General features: G+C 42.3%; 1 protein-coding gene across 20 annotated transcripts in view; it reads right to left on the reverse strand.

The window, feature by feature from the left end:
- SORBS2 (sorbin and SH3 domain containing 2) overlaps nucleotides 1-18,663 on the reverse strand; it is a 396,754-nt gene that overhangs the window by 259,800 nt on the left and 118,291 nt on the right. For all 20 annotated transcript variants that reach the window (XM_040334275.1, XM_040334288.1, XM_040334284.1 and 17 more), the window contains one exon: nucleotides 2,526-2,603. The gene's annotated coding sequence lies outside the window, so the exon portion shown is untranslated. The remainder of the gene's footprint in view (nucleotides 1-2,525; nucleotides 2,604-18,663) is intronic.

An 18,663-nucleotide genomic window follows, 5' to 3' on the forward strand; every position in this document is an offset into this window, starting at 1 on the left:
GCTTTCAGCACCTTTTTTTCTGAAATAATCATACCGCCAGGGAGGTTAAAGTACATCTGCTATATAACCAAAAAAAAAACCCATAGCATATGAGGCCACACCTTGCCTTCAGAGTCGCCCCCCGCCCCCCAGTCCTCCATTAAAAAATGAATTGAGAAAATTGTATCCAAAACGAAAGAACAAAAAAAAAAGTGAAGATATACACTCTTTTCGGTCTATTGCAGGTAACCTACCTACATATTTAACCACTTCCATACAGGGCACTTACGTACCTTCCCGCCCAAGCCAATTTTCAGCTTTCAGCACTGTCGCACTTTGAATGGCAATTGCGCGGTCATGCTACACTGTACCCAAACAAAATTGGCGTCCTTTTTTACCCAAAAATAGAGCTTTCTTTTGGTGGTATTTGATCACCTCTGCGATTTTTTTTTGCGCAACAACTAAAAAAAGACTGAAAATTTGGAAAAAAATTACGTTTTTATTTTTTTCTGTAATTTTTTTGTAAATAAGTAAGTTTTCTCTTTCAATTACGGGCACTGATATGGTGGCACTGATGGGCACAGATGAGATGGCACTGATGGACATGGACGAGGTAGTACTGACGGGCACAGATGAGGTGGCACTGATTGGTGGCGCTGGTATGCGGCACTAATGGGCACACATAGGCGGCACTCATGGGCACACATAGGCGGCACAGATGGGCACTCATGGGCGGCACAGATGGGCACTCATGGGCACTCATGGGCGGCACAGATGGGCACTGTGGGGTGGCACGGATGGGCACTGTGGGGTGGCACGGATGGGCACTGTGGGGTGGCACGGATGGCACTGTGGGGTGGCACTGATGGGCACTGTGGGGCGGCACTGATGGACACTGTGGGGCGGCACTGATTTACTTGTTGCCAGTCAGTGCCCATTTGTGGGCACTGATTGGCATCTTTTTTTTTTGCATCTTTTTTTTTTATTTTCAGACTTTTTTTTTTTTTTTTTGACTTTTTTTTTTCCATTTTTTTTTGTTTTGCCCTTCCCTGGTGGGCATCCCTGGTGGTCCATGTGGCGATCCGAGGGGGGGCTGCGCTGATAAACAATCAGCGCGAACCCCCCCTGTCAGGAGAGCCGCCGATCGGCTCTCCTCTACTCGCGTCTGTCAGACGCGTGTGAGGAAGAGCCATCGACGGCTCTTCCTGTTTACATCGTGATCAGCCGTGGTTGGACACGGCTGATCACGTGGTAAAGAGTCTCCGTGAGAGACTCTTTACCGAGATCGGTGTTGCGGGGTGTCAGACTGACACCCCGCAACAACGATCGCCGCGATGCGCGCCCCCGGGGGCGCGCAGCGGCTCAGAATCCCGAGGACGTCATATGACGTCCAGTCAGGATTCTACAACCACTTTGCCGCCGTCAATCTGTCATTGGCGGGCGGCAAGTGGTTAAAAATGTATTTGTAAAACAACCCATTCAGTTTCAAATTTAAATGAAAGACAAAACATTTGTGTATAGATATATATATATATAAAAAAAACACATTATAAATACCTTTTTTACCCTTTTTTTTTTAAGTGATCACATTCCCTCTGTTCTCAACTGCATAAGAGGTGGGAGAGGAGAAGCAACAGTTCGCTGATCTTCCCAGTAAAATGATGTGCAGGGGCCTGTCAGGACAAGAGTGATCATTGGAGGAGAGCAGGCTGAATACTCAGCACAGCTAGAAAAAACTGACCACGGTGAGCTCTCCTGCCTAGTGTGGTCAGTTTTTAACAGGAAAACAGAGGAACTGGCAGGAACACCAGGGATTTCACACAAAGGAAGCAATATAAAGAGAACAGAATACTTTTTCATAAAAGTACATGGTACAGCAGGCACATATCAGGAATTTGAAATGTTGGGGTAACAAACACTTTAAATGCTATTAAAGCCCCCATATGCCTTAATTTTTTTCCTTTAAAATGTCTTTTTTTCCTTTATTTGTGCTCCAGCCCTGGCCCAAGAGTGACAATCCCTGCAACAGGGTGAAGCTAAAGACGGGTACTTTCTGTAAAACAAGCAGTGTATGTCCAGCGGTCCATCACACACTTTCAGACCAACTTATTTCCATTTAGCAGAGAGTGCAAGCTTCCCCTAAGGCCCCATTAACACCTGTGTGATGCACATATGTGCATTTATATGTGCATTTTTTTTGCACGTTTCACTTGAGTGCGCTGCCCAGCCAAAGTAGCTCCTACACCCTTTTTGGCAGTGAGCCGTGTGCAACAAAATGAACACCTGCTAGCCATGTTTGGGATGTCATTAAGAAACAAGGCACTGTAAAGGGTGATGTGCATTTTGCCACGTTTTTTGGGGACATGTGCAGACACGCACATTTATGGAACATAAAGGAACATGAGGCCTTATGAAATCAAGAATGATGGTTAGGTGACCGTATCTTTGGAATCCCAAAAAAACATAAGGCAGAAGATCCAGTACACAGTCCATACAAAACTGCAATATCATGTCACAACTGATTATTATTAAAGATTAAATCTTACTAGTGTTTGGTATTTATTTCCCTCTTTAGGAGGAAGTCTTCTCTTCTACTGATGTCTGCCGTCACGCATAGGGAATTTCTGAAATGACAGGTACATGAAGAAAAGATTAGATTTAAATATTTTCAATATCATTTTATTCTATACAAATACTGGTATCAAATATATCTGGGTATTGTGACCTTTCAAAGTTACCCAGGCTAGATTGCTAGTGAGAATAGATGCATGTATAAAAAGTATTAAAAAAATGTCCTTCCATTATAGCAAAAAAATACAAAATGGTCAACGAATATTAACAAACTACAGTGGGGAAAATAATTATTTCGATCCCCCTGTAGATTTTGTAAGTTTGCCCATTTACAAAGAAATTAAGGGACAATCATTTTTTATCATAGGTGCATTTCAAATGATCGAGACAGAATATCAGCCAAAATTATTTTCCCCACTGTATATATCATATTATCTAAAACTGGAAATACTAATCATATAAACAAATGGACTAATCCAACCAGCGAATTTAGTACAGAAACGCAAAGTTAAAGCGGAGTTCCGGCCACAATTTCACTTTTTAAATATAAATACCCCTGTAATACACAAGCTTAATGTATTCTAGTAAAGTTAGTCTGTAAACTAAGGTCCGTTTTGTTAGGTTGTTACAGCATTTAGACACTTTATAAAATAGAAATTGACTGGGGCCATCTTAAGTGTGGGCATCATGAAGCCAGACTGTATGACTTCCTGGATTTCAGCCTAGCACATGCTCAGTGCTGCACAAGCAGTGTCAGATCAGGTTTCAGCACCTGTGCCTTCCAAGTCACATGATTCTTCGAGACTGGGGAGTGCACAGACTCCTGGAAAGTTACACCCACTACATTCCCAGGAGTCTGTGCGGTGTAGGTTAGGAAGCATTAAGCACCTAGGTGCAGGAAGTGGGAAGATTAACTATTCTGCCTAGCAACAACACTTTGAAGGCATCTAAAAAAAAAAAAAAAAATTCGTAAAGGACTAATGACATTTTTTTTAAAACTACTGATGTAATGTTATATTTATGGGTGGAACTCCACTCTAAAGGAGTCCACCATGGAGAGATTCTGGGTACTACACTAAGCTGTTAAGAACATGAGCTGTGATATATTGAGTAGAAATAAAGCTTAATTTTTTTTCCATTGAACAGAGTGGGTTTGTGTACCCAGGGCCGCAGTTAGGAATCATGGGGCTCCGTACAGCTCATCTTTGTCACGGTCTGTCACATGGCAGCTGGGTGCTGACTTTGTTATTGCTGTACTGTGCTACAGTCTCATCTGTAACACATAGTATAGCCATTAGTTACCAAAGTCAGCACCCAACAGCTATGTGACACACTGTGACAAAGCTATAGAGAACCTGCTGTGCTGTGATCATCACAATGGGGTAGGAGAGCTGGGGATTGTACCTTTCTTCCAGAGTAGTCAGTGTCACTGTGTGCAGTATATGATGCCGCTTGCCTGAGGCTGTGCACCGACCCAGGTTTCACTCTGTCAGGGAAGGTATAACCAGTGGATAGCCAGGACTATGAAAAATGCAGCACAATATGTGGTGTGGGCTCATGTGCTTACACTCTAAAACTGGAAGAAAGGCCCTCCTCTGCCCCTCTGTTGACCTGATGGAGCCCAGGAACATGTATTTACATCCTGCAAAGCAAACAGGAGCGGGTGTGTGGTTTAGCAAAATGATTTTATTTAGGCAGAAATTAACTATACTGTTGCCCAGACCCAGCTATTGAGTTGATGGGGCCAGGTCTGGTACAACAGGAATGGTTGCCCTGCCTTATCACCGGCCCTGTGTGCACCCACTGGGGAGATGTCCCATCACTTCCTGTCCCAATGACTGGTCACCAGGAAATAAAAGGAGGAGAAATTGCTCCCACGGCATAGGACCGCCTATGTTTTTAACTCCCATTTGGGTGCCTGTTTATAAAAACGGCTTGCTTTCTATTCCTCGAACACTGGTACCTAGGACAGAAAGTTTAGGCAGAACGATAGGAAAAACATATTTTTTTGTTTTTTTGGATAGAGCAAGGGAGGGTTATAATCCCTGTCAGATATTTTTCGCCATCTGTGTCCTATTTCAGAGATTTTCCTTTACTTTCTGTCACATAGCCAAACAGCAAGTGGGAGGAAATTCTTGTAAACTAAGGAAATTACTTGGGGACCCCCAGGACACCAGAACTAGTGTACCAGTTGGAAGATTTCCCCTCTACTACTTTTCTGGGGACAACCCAAAATGTGGCATTTTCTTTTACTTTCACGTTCAATGATAAATGGTAAAAAGGGCAAACAGAGATGGTGAATCTCCTTAACGAGGGCACAGACAGCAATACAAACTTTCAATTATTCTAATCCCTCTTAACTCTATCCAAAAATAAAAAATAAAGTGTTTTGCCTTTAGTTATACCTAAAGTGACACAAAAGGAGTTATCATTATTTATGTTCCCATTAGAGGAATTTCCTTTCACTTCCTTAGTTTATCATTATCTTTAGAACAGGAAGTGAGGGTTAGCTTCCCTTTTGAGGACACACCTTCTAAGCTTCTCCCCTGTTACAGTATATCTGAAACTAGAGAAAGGATGCTTTCACTTAGTGGTACTTTAATTTACCGTATATACACAAGGTTCAGTGTTCTGCCAGTTTTATGACTTTTTCAACTTTTTTGCATTATATCCTGCCTTGTGAGATGTGCTAACAACAAGTACTGACAAATACTTGACTTTGTAGCAGCCTGAGCGACAACTCCAATGAAATACTGAATTTTAAAAATAAATGCCTATTATGCAAAGTGGCACATATCTCTGTGATTAAGCATTTTAAAACTGAAATTCTTCTTACACAAATATATTCTTACAGGATATAAATATATAAATGTAAAACAGTATAAAAATCGTATTAATAAGTGGATTTATAAGAGTCGGTACTATACATTATTATTAAGTCTGAAAATGCAATAACGATGCGATTATACTAGGAACAATGTTACCCAGATTTTACTTTGAAGAAGGTCGATTCATGCTGCCAAATACTTAGAGAATTAGCCATCTCAATGTAGCTAATGCCGTTATCAGTGATTTGCAGTGAACCTGCAGTGATACCATGCCCTTCATCTTCAATAAGACCACATAAGGAAAGCTCTTTATCAACACTGCTGCTTAATTGCTCTAGGCTGTAGCTGGGCTCTAAAACACTGTGATATTTAACTGATGAACCACAGTCATTTTCAACTGAGCCTTACTACTGTGGAAATAAGCTAAAAGCCCTGAAATGAGATTGGACAAATGGCTGTCTTTCATCGCAACTCTTCTTTGCAGAAGACATTGAAAATAGAGAGGCTTTCACAATGTAATAGACAAGCAATGTAATCAATTAAAGGGGTTTTCCAGCCATTTTTTGAGTTTATTAAAAGTCAGCAGCTACAAAAAGTGTAGCTGCTGGCTTTTAATAAACTGACACTTACCTGCTCCACGGCTCCAGTGACGCGCCGGCCGGGGCTCCGCTCCTCGCCCCCCCTCGCCGGCCGGCGTCTTCATTCTTACTGTGGGCACCTGGCAGTGACAGCTTTCGGCTTCACGGCCGGGCACCCACTGCGCATGCGCGAACGGTGGTGCGCATGCGCGAGCGGCGCGGCCCCGTCCGATTGGACAGGCGCTCGCCTACAGGGAGGGGCTGTGAAAAGGCGATTAAGCTAATCGCCTTTCCAGCCCCTCGGCGGAAGGAGGAAGTGGGACAGGAAGTCCCCTTCTCCTGAAGCCCCCACTCCCCCCCCAAAAAAATTACATGCCAAATGTGGCATGTAAGGGGGCGAGGAGTGGGTTAAGCGGAGGTCCATTTTTAGGGTGGAACTCCTCTTTAATAACCAGAAGCTCAAATTTCCCAGATTCCCTAGCACCCAGACCTGGTTAGCTGTTATGTGAAAGTAAGGCATAGAAGGTGTCCCCACATATCTTTATTAGCCTGACATTTACTGCTAGGATCCCCCCGGTATCTGTTTGCAAATTTCTAATTTTTAAAAAGTCAAATAAACAAAACACCTTCCGCTTCCTGCACTGCAATGCATTATTAGCCTAAAAATTCTCAGTCATCTGTTTTTTTTATTTTTTTTAATATTTATGAATATATAACAAATTAAATTAAAAATACTAACAACTTACAAAGCCATCCACAACTCAGCCCCAGCTACATCACTAACCTAGTCTCAAAATATCAACCAAATTGTCCTCTTAATTCGTCCTGCTCTCTAGCACCCTTGTCACTTCCTCCCATATTCGCCTCCAGGACTTCTCCCGAGCCTCTTCTATCCTTTGGAATTCCCTACCCTAATCTGTCTGACCATATCCAACTCTATTCACTTTTAGGTGATCCCTAAAAACGTTGCTCTTCAGAGAAGCCTATCCTGCCCTGACCTAACAACTATTCTATTATTTTCTTTATCAGCTCATCCCCCACAGTTATTACCTGTTGTATCACTTGACCCTCCCTCTTAGAATGTAATCTTTAATGAGCAGGGCCCTCTGATTCCTCCTGTATTGAATTGTAACTGTACTGTCTGCCCTCATGTTGTAAAGCTGTCGGCGCTATATAAATCCCGTATAATAATAACAATTATGCTTTGCTCCTGAAAGTAAAAATGTAAGTGTCAGAAAATGGCAAGATCTGCAGAGTGCTCCAAAAGTCTTGTTACCCCCATCCCCTCCCAACAGCTTAGAGCAGGGTTTCTCAACCAGGGTTCCTTGGCATTCTAAGGTTCTTCCAGAGGTTGCTAGGGATTCCATGAGCAATTTCTGCCTCCAAGATACTCGTTTTAACTATCTGTAAGGGGGAAATTCTTCCCAATAACCACCAGTATAAGGAGCATTAATTCAACTGACCATCACGCTAATGTATCACAATTTGCAGACATTTAAGCAGGGGTTCTCTGAGACCGGAAAGTTATTTCTAGGGTTCCTCTGCGTTGAACAGGTTGAGAAAGGCTGGCTAAGGGATAGTGTTTGAGGGAGAGTTACTGTAGCATTGTAATAGATATTAAAAAGTAAAAAGAAGAGAGCCTGGGGGTAATGGAATTATTTTTCTTTGCTTCATGTTGCTCCCTTCTGGTTAATATACAGATTAAAGCAGGTTAGAAGTGAACATTTTAGTATTAAGATGATCTGTATGCATTTATAGACTAAAATAAAAGTTTTATTACTTGGAAATTTGTATGCAATCTGCACATCGCAAAATCAATTAAATAATTGAATTTCCCTAATACTTTTCAAGACTTTTGTATTATACAGTTTAGTCCATTTATAAAAAGGTAAACATACCCACTTAGCTCATCTATAGAAGGTAAACATTCCTAGTTATATTAATTTCCAGTAATTCTCTAGCTGTGCTGGGACTTTTATCCTCCGGCGTTCGTTGTAATTTTACTACAGAAAAAATAACCTTGTAAATGCAATTTTTTAGAAAAAAAAGTTTTAAATCTCACTAAACCAGGCCTAAAGTACTCTTTTCAGTCCAGGAAACTTGTGGTGCTGTATTAGTTTTCTTTTTTTTAGTTTACAGAATTTTTTATGGGTTTCTTTTGGTCCACTTTCACTTTCTTTTTATTATATCATAATAAATAAAACATATCGGCTTCAGGAACTTAATATGTACAGTCTGGAGGAAAGAAGGAAAAAGGGGAGACATGATTGAAACCTTTAAAAATATGTCAAGGGGGTGACCAAGGTTCAGGGAGGCAGTTTTTTCAATATGAAACCAAAATCAAGAGCACGGGGACATGACTTCAAACTGGAGGAAAGTTCAAAACTAATCTTAGAAAGTATTATTTTAGAAAAAGGGTAGTTGATGCTTGGAATAAACCACCAAAATTAGGAATAGGTGATGATTGAAGCCGTCTCCGACTGGGATCATTACCTGTCACTCAGAAAGACAGGATGTAGATCAAAGACGGCCAATCAAATTGCTCAGCTATTCAGTGGATAGTGAATAAAATTCCTGGAGGTGAGTCTTGTCACTGAGAAATATGGCACAGGTCTAGGACTTTGGACTTTGTTCGTTATTGGAAGTTAAATAAAATACATTCTCTAGAGAGCCTGGTGTGTTGCTGCGGAACAACAAATTTATAGTCATCATACTAACATCTAAATATCAAATTATCTAATCAGACTACACTATACATATGAGATCACTACATACATTCTAAAAATATTTTCGAAAAATAGATATACATGCAAGACAGTCAACAGTAAAAGGCTTCAAACATGCTTGGGACAAACAGATATATAATCAGACAACAAAGTTAACAAAAAAAAAACACAAAAACAACACCCCACACCAAATTTAAGACACCTGCTCCCCATTCACACCTGAGACCTTGTAACACTAACAAGTCACATAACACTGGGGAGGGAAAGTGGCTAATTTGTCCCAATTTGGACATTTTCACATACTTTGTTGCCAGCAGTTTAGACATTTATGGCTGTGTGTTGAGTTATTTTGAAGGGACAGAAAATGTACACTGTTATACAAGCTGTACACTCACTACTTAACATTGAAGCAAAGTGTCATTTCTTAAGTGTTGTCACATGAAAACATATAATAAAATATTTACAAAAATGTGAGGGGCGTACTCACTTTTGTGAGCTACTGTATGTATGAGATTGTACAGAGTGGATATCTACAGAAACACAAGGGCACACAATTTCAAACTCCATATTGTATGATGGACAGGAAGGCCTGTACTCTTCTTAGCACCTTTGAACAAGAATGCCTATGATCCTTATTTACTAGGTCTCTTTAAAATCTAAAAACAGCTCTGTATATAGCAACACTTGACCTTCTTGACATAAAAGACAAGAGGTCTAAAAAAGTGAATTGGTAACTGGATGCACAACCACCCCACAGCTAGAGAGTTATCTTCTAAAGTAGATATGAATGCTCTTTGCAGACGAGGCCCACATTTGCCAAAGTAAAATATTACATAAGTATGCCTGTTCCATCATTAAAAAGCATTATATGACAGCAAACAATGAGACATCGTCTTCCACCAATTTGTCAACATTGAATTTCATTGCTATAGGTTAATTCACTTCCCAAATCCTCATTGCTCTAGTCTAATTGCATAATCTTAATATGATAATGTCAGCAAAGACAGAAAATATATTCCCTATAGTGTTTCTAATGATGTGAATAGTTTGTGGGCAGTGCACTTCAGCAAACTTCAAACTTCACCAACGATGAATGATTGCAAAATAAAAAATATCACAGAAACTCCATTAATCAGCTAATTAATTATGTAATGTTTAGTCAAGTAGTGTCTGATAACAGATTTGCATTGTGCTTAGATTTTTTTGCAGACTCTTACAAGGTTTAGTTCATGACTGTTAGGAAGTAACACAGATATGGAGATGTTAGATGTCTACAGAACCCGGAAGCCAGTGTCTGATATGGTTTCTTTGGTTAAAAAACAAAGTGGTTGTAAAGGCACAAGGTTTTTAACCTGCATGCACTATATGCATGGAGGTAAAAAAAAAAAATTCTGCTTGCAGCAGCCCCCCCCCCCCCCCCCAGCTGCCCCTAATGCTTATCCGAGACCCCAACAATGTCCATGAGAGCCTTGCCTCTCCAGGGACTTGCACTCCTGATTGGCTTTTGGCAGTAGTGAGAGCCATTGGCCCCCGCTGCTGTCAATCACAGCCAGTGAGCCAATCAGAGACGGATGGGGCGGGGCCGAGCTACGGCTCCATGTGTGAACGGACACACAGAGTCGTGGTTTGGGAGCGTGCCTGCTTGGGTGTCCTTGCTGCTTGCTGTGAGGGTACCTGGCAGGAGGGAGGGGCCAGGAGCACCAGCCTGGGACCCGAGAAGAGGATTCGGCTGCTCTCTGCAAAACCACTGCACAGAGCAGGCAAGTATAACATGTTTGTTATTTAAAAAAAACACAAGGCTTTAATATATCACTATAAGTAGTGTTGGGTCAGGAAGTCTGCACAATTCAGTACAATTCTGTATAACCAAGTAAGCATCTAATATCTTCAACTTCACTTTAGAGAGTATATGGACAGTCACTGGGCAAACAATGTCCCAATAAGCTTTAATTTTGAAATCAACTTTTGATTAGCCAGATGTTGCCAACAGGGCCACCCTCACCTGGATTTTCATCTGATTCAGCAGGAAATCGGAAACAATTCAAGACAAGTACTGTATGGCTAGTTTTATGCCCCATACACACGATCTGATTTTCTGTCTGAAAAACCTTGGACGCTTTTTCCAACGGAATTCCGCTCAAGCTTGGCTTGCATATACATGGTCACACAAAAGTTCTCTAAACTTTCGACCATCAAGAACGCAGTGAAAGTGAAGTTCAATGCTTCCGAGCATGCGTCAGAATTTTGCGAGTCGGAATTGCTACAGACGATCTGATTTTCCGATAGGATTTTTTTCCGTCTGAAAATTTGAGAACCAGCTCTCAATCTTTTGCTGGCGGAAATTCCGACAGCAAAAGTATGATGGAGCATACACACGGTCGGAATTTCCGTTCAAAAGCTCACATCGGAGTTTTGCTGTTGAAATTTCCAATTGTGTGTATGAGGCATACGTTCCTGTACTCCACTGTAGTCAGAATACCAAAAGCACCACACAAGACCACTGGAAATATGCCTGCACTGTGGATCTTCCTATGTCCCCAATCCCATAAAATTTTGTAGGGCTTATTTTAGAATTGTTTTTCTAGATTTCTCCACTGTCTGAAATCATAGGCTTTACAATATATATGCATCTTAAAGTGGAACGTATACCACAAGGGGAAGTCCCGAGCTTCCTCAATATCCCCCTTTGTTTTTCAAAATTAAATTTTGTCATTTATTTAGCAAAAAAAAAAAAAAAACAGCAGTAATTAAATATCACAATAAGAAATCTATCCGTCTCGAAATAATGATAAAAATAGGATTTTTTGTACTCGCCGTAAAATCCTTTTCTCTGTCGTCCATGGACGGACACAGCCTTCTCAAGTCTTGACAAGTGGGTTATGTTCCTGTTCATAGGAGACCTCTCCTATGAACAGGAACATAACCCACTTGTCAAGACTTAAGGCTGTGTCTGTCCATGGACGATAAGAGAAAAGTAAATTTGGGTACAGTGTTGCATGACCGAGTAGTTGTCATTTAAAATGTGACAGCACTGAAAACTCAAAAAATGGTCTTGGCAGGAAGGGGGTGAAAGTGTCTATTATTGAGGTGGGTGATTTTTGCAAGACTGACTGAAGTTCCTAGTTAAAGTGGAACAACACTTCACCTGAGCACCAAAAACACTATTTAATAAATTTTTAATATTCAGAGCAAACTCCCCCATCATTTATCTCTCCATGCTTTATTTTGTTGAGAAATCATTTTGAAAAACATCCCCTATCATTTCTGGCTGTGGCCATCTTGAGTAAGGGCAGATGATTCATGTAGCATTTAATTCCTGGGATCTCTCTTCCTTTAGCTTAGGCATGCAAGCAGGTGAGGGTGTGCTTAGCTGAGAAAGCCCCTTCTCCCTTTCTGAAGACTCATGGGATGTATGACATAATTTTCCTTGGCATGGAAACCAGGAAATAACTGAGGAAATGTAAGGAAAAAAAAAGTGTAAGATTAAGATTAATCAAGATTATGATTAAGAGACGGAAGTTTGGCTTTAAATTTTAATTTTCGACTGTAGTGTATCATCAAAACTAAATGAACAAATAATTTATATTACTGGAGAGTACAGTAGGCTTGTACTATAGTATTTTGTGCTCTACACATAAATCATCCAGGAGTCGTGGGCGACCTGCATGGAAAGGGAGACTTTGTATATGGGGTATTATATTACAGGTACCTCCAGTCTGCCTCAATGTCAGATCACAGCACTAATGTGAGAGTGGTGGGAATCAGACAGTCTACCACTGGAGATAAAAGATTCTCCTGGATAAAAGACATTCCATCGAAGGGAACATATTTGCCTGTGAAGCAGCAGAACAGTAAATTCAAGCTTCACATGAAAGAATGTTAAGATACAGCTACTGAAAACATGTTTACCGGGAAGATCTTGTCTGCGTCTTCAGCTTCTGTGAACTTGGGAGAATCTGACACATATTCTGCAATCGACTGATGTGTTTAGCCAGGAGAAATGCAGACCCATGACGAGCAAAGATGTTTGTACTCTGACATGAGGTTTTAAAGGAGGTCTTCAAAGTCTCCTAACAAATCTAAAAAATGAGTGATGTTTATATAGGAGACCAAGTACAAATGCAATTCTAAAGTATTACTTAAACCCAGGACCTTTTCCCATCAGTAGTATAATATAGCAGTCTTGTGACTTCCATCAAAGTCTGGTTAAAGCTTGTAGGAGGAGTTTCATTCTCCGACTGTCCTATGAGGCTGCATGACCCCTGACCCTCTGTATGGACAGTGGTTATTGGCCCTGTATTGATCACATGCACAAAACTCTTTAGCAATATACACCAAACTGAGCATGTGCAGAGTGCCTCCTAGGGCTATGTTCTATCAGCAGATTGATTGGCGACAGTGGAAGAAGGGGAGGAACAGGGAAGAGAGGATTACACAGCCTTTTTACGGAATGTGGAGGATTAAACCCTTAGGTTCCACAGTAATTTAAGTGATTGTAATCCCTTACAGACCACTTTATGCTACAGGTAAGCCTATATTAAGGCTTACCTGTAGCTACCCAGGATATCTCCTAAATCTGCACAGTTTAGGAGATATCCCCTGTCCCCTGTATGTGCTGATGTCATTGGCACATGCTCACTGGGGCAAACTGAAGCAATGGCACCTATGTGCTGTTGCTTCAGTCCGTGTGCCGTTACTGGCAGCTCTCGCCCACATGCGCAGGAGTGACGTCATCACGGCTCCAGCCAATCACAGCGCCAGAGCCGAGATGCCCAGAAGTAAGCCCCTGGAGAGATGTTGGTGGCCAGAGGGGGAGACGAGGATGGCTGCGGTGGCTTCGATCTGATGTAAGTAATACATAATGAGCTAGTATGCTATGCATACTAGCTCATTATCCCTTTGTCTTGCAGGTTTTTTTGGGGGGGGGGGAGGTTTACAACCACTTTAAAACAAGCATGCTTTACTGCATATACAGACTGATTTTACTGTTGCGGGTTTAGGAACACTTTAATAAACCCATTTGGTGTCCTATCGTACTCCAATAACTTGATATTTACATCATTTGAACACATGTATATGTAGCACCCTCTAGTGTAGGTTTGTTAGTGTAGGTAAATTTAGTTATCTCAGGGCTATGCCGGAACTGTGAATATGGGTCGGTTTTAGTGAGTAAGAGCTGGATAACTCATCCCGACAACTCCTCTGGTGCCCCCCCCCCCCCTGGTCTATAACAGGGATATGCAATTAGCGGACCTCCAGCTGTTGCAGAACTACAAGTTCCATGAGGCATAGCAAGACACTGACAGCCACAAGCATGACACCCAGAGGCAGAGGCATGATGGGACTTGTAGTTTTGCAACAGCTGGTGGTCCGCTAATTGCTTATCCCTGGTCTAGAAGGTTGTAGAAACTTCTAGCACTAGTGGGCAGGAGGTTAGAAGGAACTGCCTGAAATGTTTTTGAGGCCTCGGCCAATCCCCAGGAATTGGCTAGTAGGGGGCAGAGCCTACCTCATAAATGGTCATGGACCATGCCAGCAGGGGCAGTAGGGTGGAAGATGGAGATCCAGTGCTGAAGAGGCTGTCGGTGGCCCTCAAGAGTGCCCCCTAGTCTGGGGGGTTGACCTTGGACTGGGGGCTTAGGTGCTGAAAGGATCCTGTCACAACACACAGAGGAAGCCCTTCCAAGAGGCACAGGAGCGAGAGAGAGGACAGTGCGAGTAGTTCAGCACTACTGGGGACTTACAAGAGGGGAGAATGCCACACGTAGCCAGTTCCTCCTGAAGACAGTGGCGGGCCAAGTCTTCATCCTCCCCCAGATCTCCTGAGAGTCAGCCAGGGGGGGCTGGTGAAGAGTAAGTCTGGAGTACTGCTGTGGAGAAGTGCCTGAAGAGGTGGTGCTGGGATCAGTAGCCACAGGTGGAGGAGTACAGGCTGATAACTGTATATTGCTACACAACAAGGGGCTATGAGTTACTACCTGTAAAGGGCTATTGACTCAGCATGTCAGATTAACCAACAGTGATTTATCTGGAACCAGCGTGTAAGTGTGTGCAGGAAGAAAGGGAGGAGACTGTATATAGAAAGATGTCCCTGAAGCTGTTGCTGAAGTTCTACCAAGTCAAGTGGGCATTCCATAACCTCCCATCCCTATCCAAGTTATTACCCCCAATAAATAACAAAAAAAACAAAGTAACATACTGTTCTATGATCATTCGGTGTGCCTGGTTGTGCAGGGTGGGGGATCCCAGTTGATTTGTGGCCTCTTAAGGGGTGCGCTACATATACTCAACCGGAATGCGCAAAGGACAATCACTGTACATTAAAGTGGTTGTAAACCCTTCTATATTCCCAGTGAAGTGTCTGGCCTCAGGTGATGCAAAGAGATGAAGCAAATCCTTCTACATAAGTTGTACCTGTTTACTGGCAGTCATTTCTTCTCTATATTCATTTTAAGCGCAGAATATATAAAGGTTGTCTGAGCTTCCAGACAGAAGGGTGTAGAGAACTAAACTTACACTCTGCAGAGCTCAGTGAGGAGAGCTCTGAGAGCTGATTGGAGGGAAGAGAGACACGCCCTTTCATAAAGCACACAGGAACAGGGCTGAGGCTGTCAATCTATCCCCTCCTCTATCACTTTTGTTTTCTTGGTGTGAGGAAAACTTGTCAGAAGTGATTCATGCAGATAACGGATGAACAAAGCAGCAGAAAGAAAGAACACTTAGTGCCCCCGAGACAAGTACACACTATAGAGAGATATGCTTTGTTAATATTTCATGTCTGAACTTTACAACCACTTTAGCTAACCCAGAGCCATCGGTCTGAAATCACTTATTAACATATTTGAGATTGGCAAGTTAAAATCAAATTGATTATATACCTTGCACCTTATCACTACTTTATTGGATGAGCATGTTAAAAGAAATCTATGGTCACAGCATACACTTTCATTTTATAACATCAGCATTGTAATAACAATACAAAGAATAATTATATTTGACAATCCAATGTAAGCTTACTTAACCACTTCCTTACTGGGCACTTAAACCCCCTTCCTGCCCAGAGGACTTTTTGCGATTCGGCACTGCGTCGCTTTAACTGACAATTGCGCGGTCGTGCGACGTGGCTCCCAAACAAAATTTACGTCCTTTTTTTCCCACAAATAGAGCTTTCTTTTGGTGGTATTTGATCACTTCTGCGGTTTTTATTTTTTGCGCTATAAACAAAAATAGAGCGACAATTTTGAAAAAAAAAAAAATAATTTTACTTGTTGCTATAATAAATAGCTAAATTTTTTTTTTACATTTTTTTTTTATCCTCAGTCTAGGCCGATACGTATTGTACACATTTTTAGTAAAAAAGAAAAAAAAATCGCAATAAGCGACTGGTTTGCGCAAAAGTTATAGCGCCTACAAAATAAGGGACAGAATTATTATTATTATTTTTACTAGTAATGGCGGCGATCTGTGATTTTTATTGCGACTGCGACATTATGGCGGACACGTCGGACACTTTTGACACATTTTTGGCACCATTCACATTTATACTGCAATCAGTGCACTAATTACTGTATAAATGTGACTGGCAGGGAAGGGGTTAACACTAGGGGGTGAGGAAGGGGTTAAATGTGTATACTGCTTAGTGTTCTAACTGTGGGGGAAGGGGGGTGACTGGGGGAGGTGACCGCTCTGTGTCTCTATGTACAAGAGACACAGATCGGTCTCCTCTCTCCCTGACAGGACCGCTGTCTGTGAGAGCCGGCAATGAGAAATTATCTCATATGTTTACATACGAGATCATCTCTCATTGGCCGCACAGATCGCCTAGCAAACGGCCACTCCGATTGGCCGTTCACGGCGATCTGCGAATGGCTGTGTCCAAGGGACACGGCCAGCACAGAAGTTCCCCGCTGGGCGCTCAGGAGCGCATGCGGGAAACGCGGAAAGGGGCGGACGTCAAATGTAGGCGCCCCAGAGAAGTAGAACCACCCTGCGGCCGTAAATAGTCGTACGGCCGTCGGGAAGTGGTTAAAAAAAGCTCTTTTCATGTGGTAAGTGATACCTGTCTGCTTACCATTTCCTTCTATAGCTTCCTGGATTGCCAGTGTTCCGTCAAAGCCATCTCTTGGTACACCCCACACTCGGACACACTAAGCCTAAGCCTCTGAAGTCAACAAGAGGACCTCTTTTTACACCCACCAAAATCTTGCAAAATTTCACACTTATTTTTACCACTAAACTAAGCTTATATCATGAAATACAGTATTACTGCCATTTACTTTCCATTTCTAAGGACTACATATCCCATGGTACCTTGCTGTCTGTAAGCAGTGATTCCTGTACTGACTACACCTTCTGAAACTTCTCCTCTCAGCCCCTCTGTATTTAGGAAGGCAGGCTCTGTAAAATGTGTGACACAGCCGTAACTACTCACAGGGTATAGTGAATATGTATCACGGAATTCAAGAAAGTAAACAAACTTCAAGATCATTCAGATTAACGGGAGTAGGCTAGAAATATTTGAAAAAACACCATGCAGTCGCAGAGGGGACTCGATTGGTGCCAACTGACTTTCGTTTTCAGTGTCCGCACCGCCTCCCTACATTAAAGGTGACCAGATTTGTAAAATGAAATTACTAGTAATGGCGGGAATCAGCGACTCTCTGCCCATCGCCGCTGCCTCCGCCTCACAGTATGTCAAGTCTTACTCTCTGCCCCGGCTACTACTGGGTGGGGAGAGGAGGAACATCACTCCACCAGGGAAGGCAAGAAGATAAACAGGTAGGACGCTGGCCAGGACTTGGGCCAAGGCAGAAGAACATGAGAGGAGAGCTGAATGGGCATGCACCCTGAAATATTCCCTCCGCTCCGACCAGCACGATTATCAGAAAGGGGCACAGATAATGCAAACAAATACACCCCCCGCCCCCCCTAAGCTAGTAGGAGCGGCAGTGTAATTTAGAATCTTTTTTTTATTTCTGCACTGACTGTCTTTGAAATTGCCCCAGCCCCTGTTCAAATCCAATCTGGGGACAAAACCGGGGACAGACTTGGTCCAGGGACAGTGTCCTCAATCCAGGGACTGTCCCCGGAAACCGGGGATGTCTGGTCACCCTACCCTACATTCTCTCGGTCTCTGGATAGGCGGTCCAGAGTCTCAGCGCTGCCTCTGCCTTCTCTATCCCTCAGCGGTCAGCTAGCAAAAGCCCCCCTTCTCCGTGGAGGAATGAACGGACAGGCGGCAGGCCTTAATACCACAGCCAGAATGGACAGGTGGGCCCCTCACACGGGCAGACGGTGGGCCCCTCACACCTGGCAGACGGGCGAGCGGTGGGCCCCTCTAAAGTGGCAGACTTCTGTGACCCAGATAATTCCCCCACTGCACCAGCAGTAGAAATGTTTGTTTCATTTTAGATCTCTTAACAATAGGTATGCAAAAAAACACTGTCACAAAGCAGACGAAGGGCAGGTATGGAGATCTCATTTTTACACTGAATACAAGAAGCTAAAGCCTAAATGGGACACAAGGTTAGAAGACACAAGCTGTTCATAGAACAGGAAGCCATTCAGACGGGGGCCTTGAGCTGAGCCTTTATTATCCCCCTATTGTTCATTGAGCTGTTCAGAGGGAGATCACATCCCACCTTCACAGGTTTTATCACACAACAGCAAAATCAGACATCATTGTGTTTTTGTGTGATAGAGCAAATAGAGCTTATATTCTGCACATAAGTCACACAGTTTATCCTGCCGCTATAGTTTCTCTATATAATACAAGTTTAATGGAAAAAACAAAACAGTCAGTCAATGAAATCATTAAAAAGTATAGATCAAAAAATAAAATTGTCAAATGAGTCATTAAACTATACTGTATGAATGATAGCCTTGTATTAACCCTTTCATTGCATTTATGACAATTTCACGCATAAACTTACACTACAATTAAAGCGGTATTAAACCAAAAATGGAAAATATTAAAGCTTA

The sequence above is a fragment of the Rana temporaria genome, chromosome 1 (genome assembly GCF_905171775.1).
Source record: "Rana temporaria chromosome 1, aRanTem1.1, whole genome shotgun sequence".
NCBI lineage: Eukaryota > Metazoa > Chordata > Amphibia > Anura > Ranidae > Rana > Rana temporaria.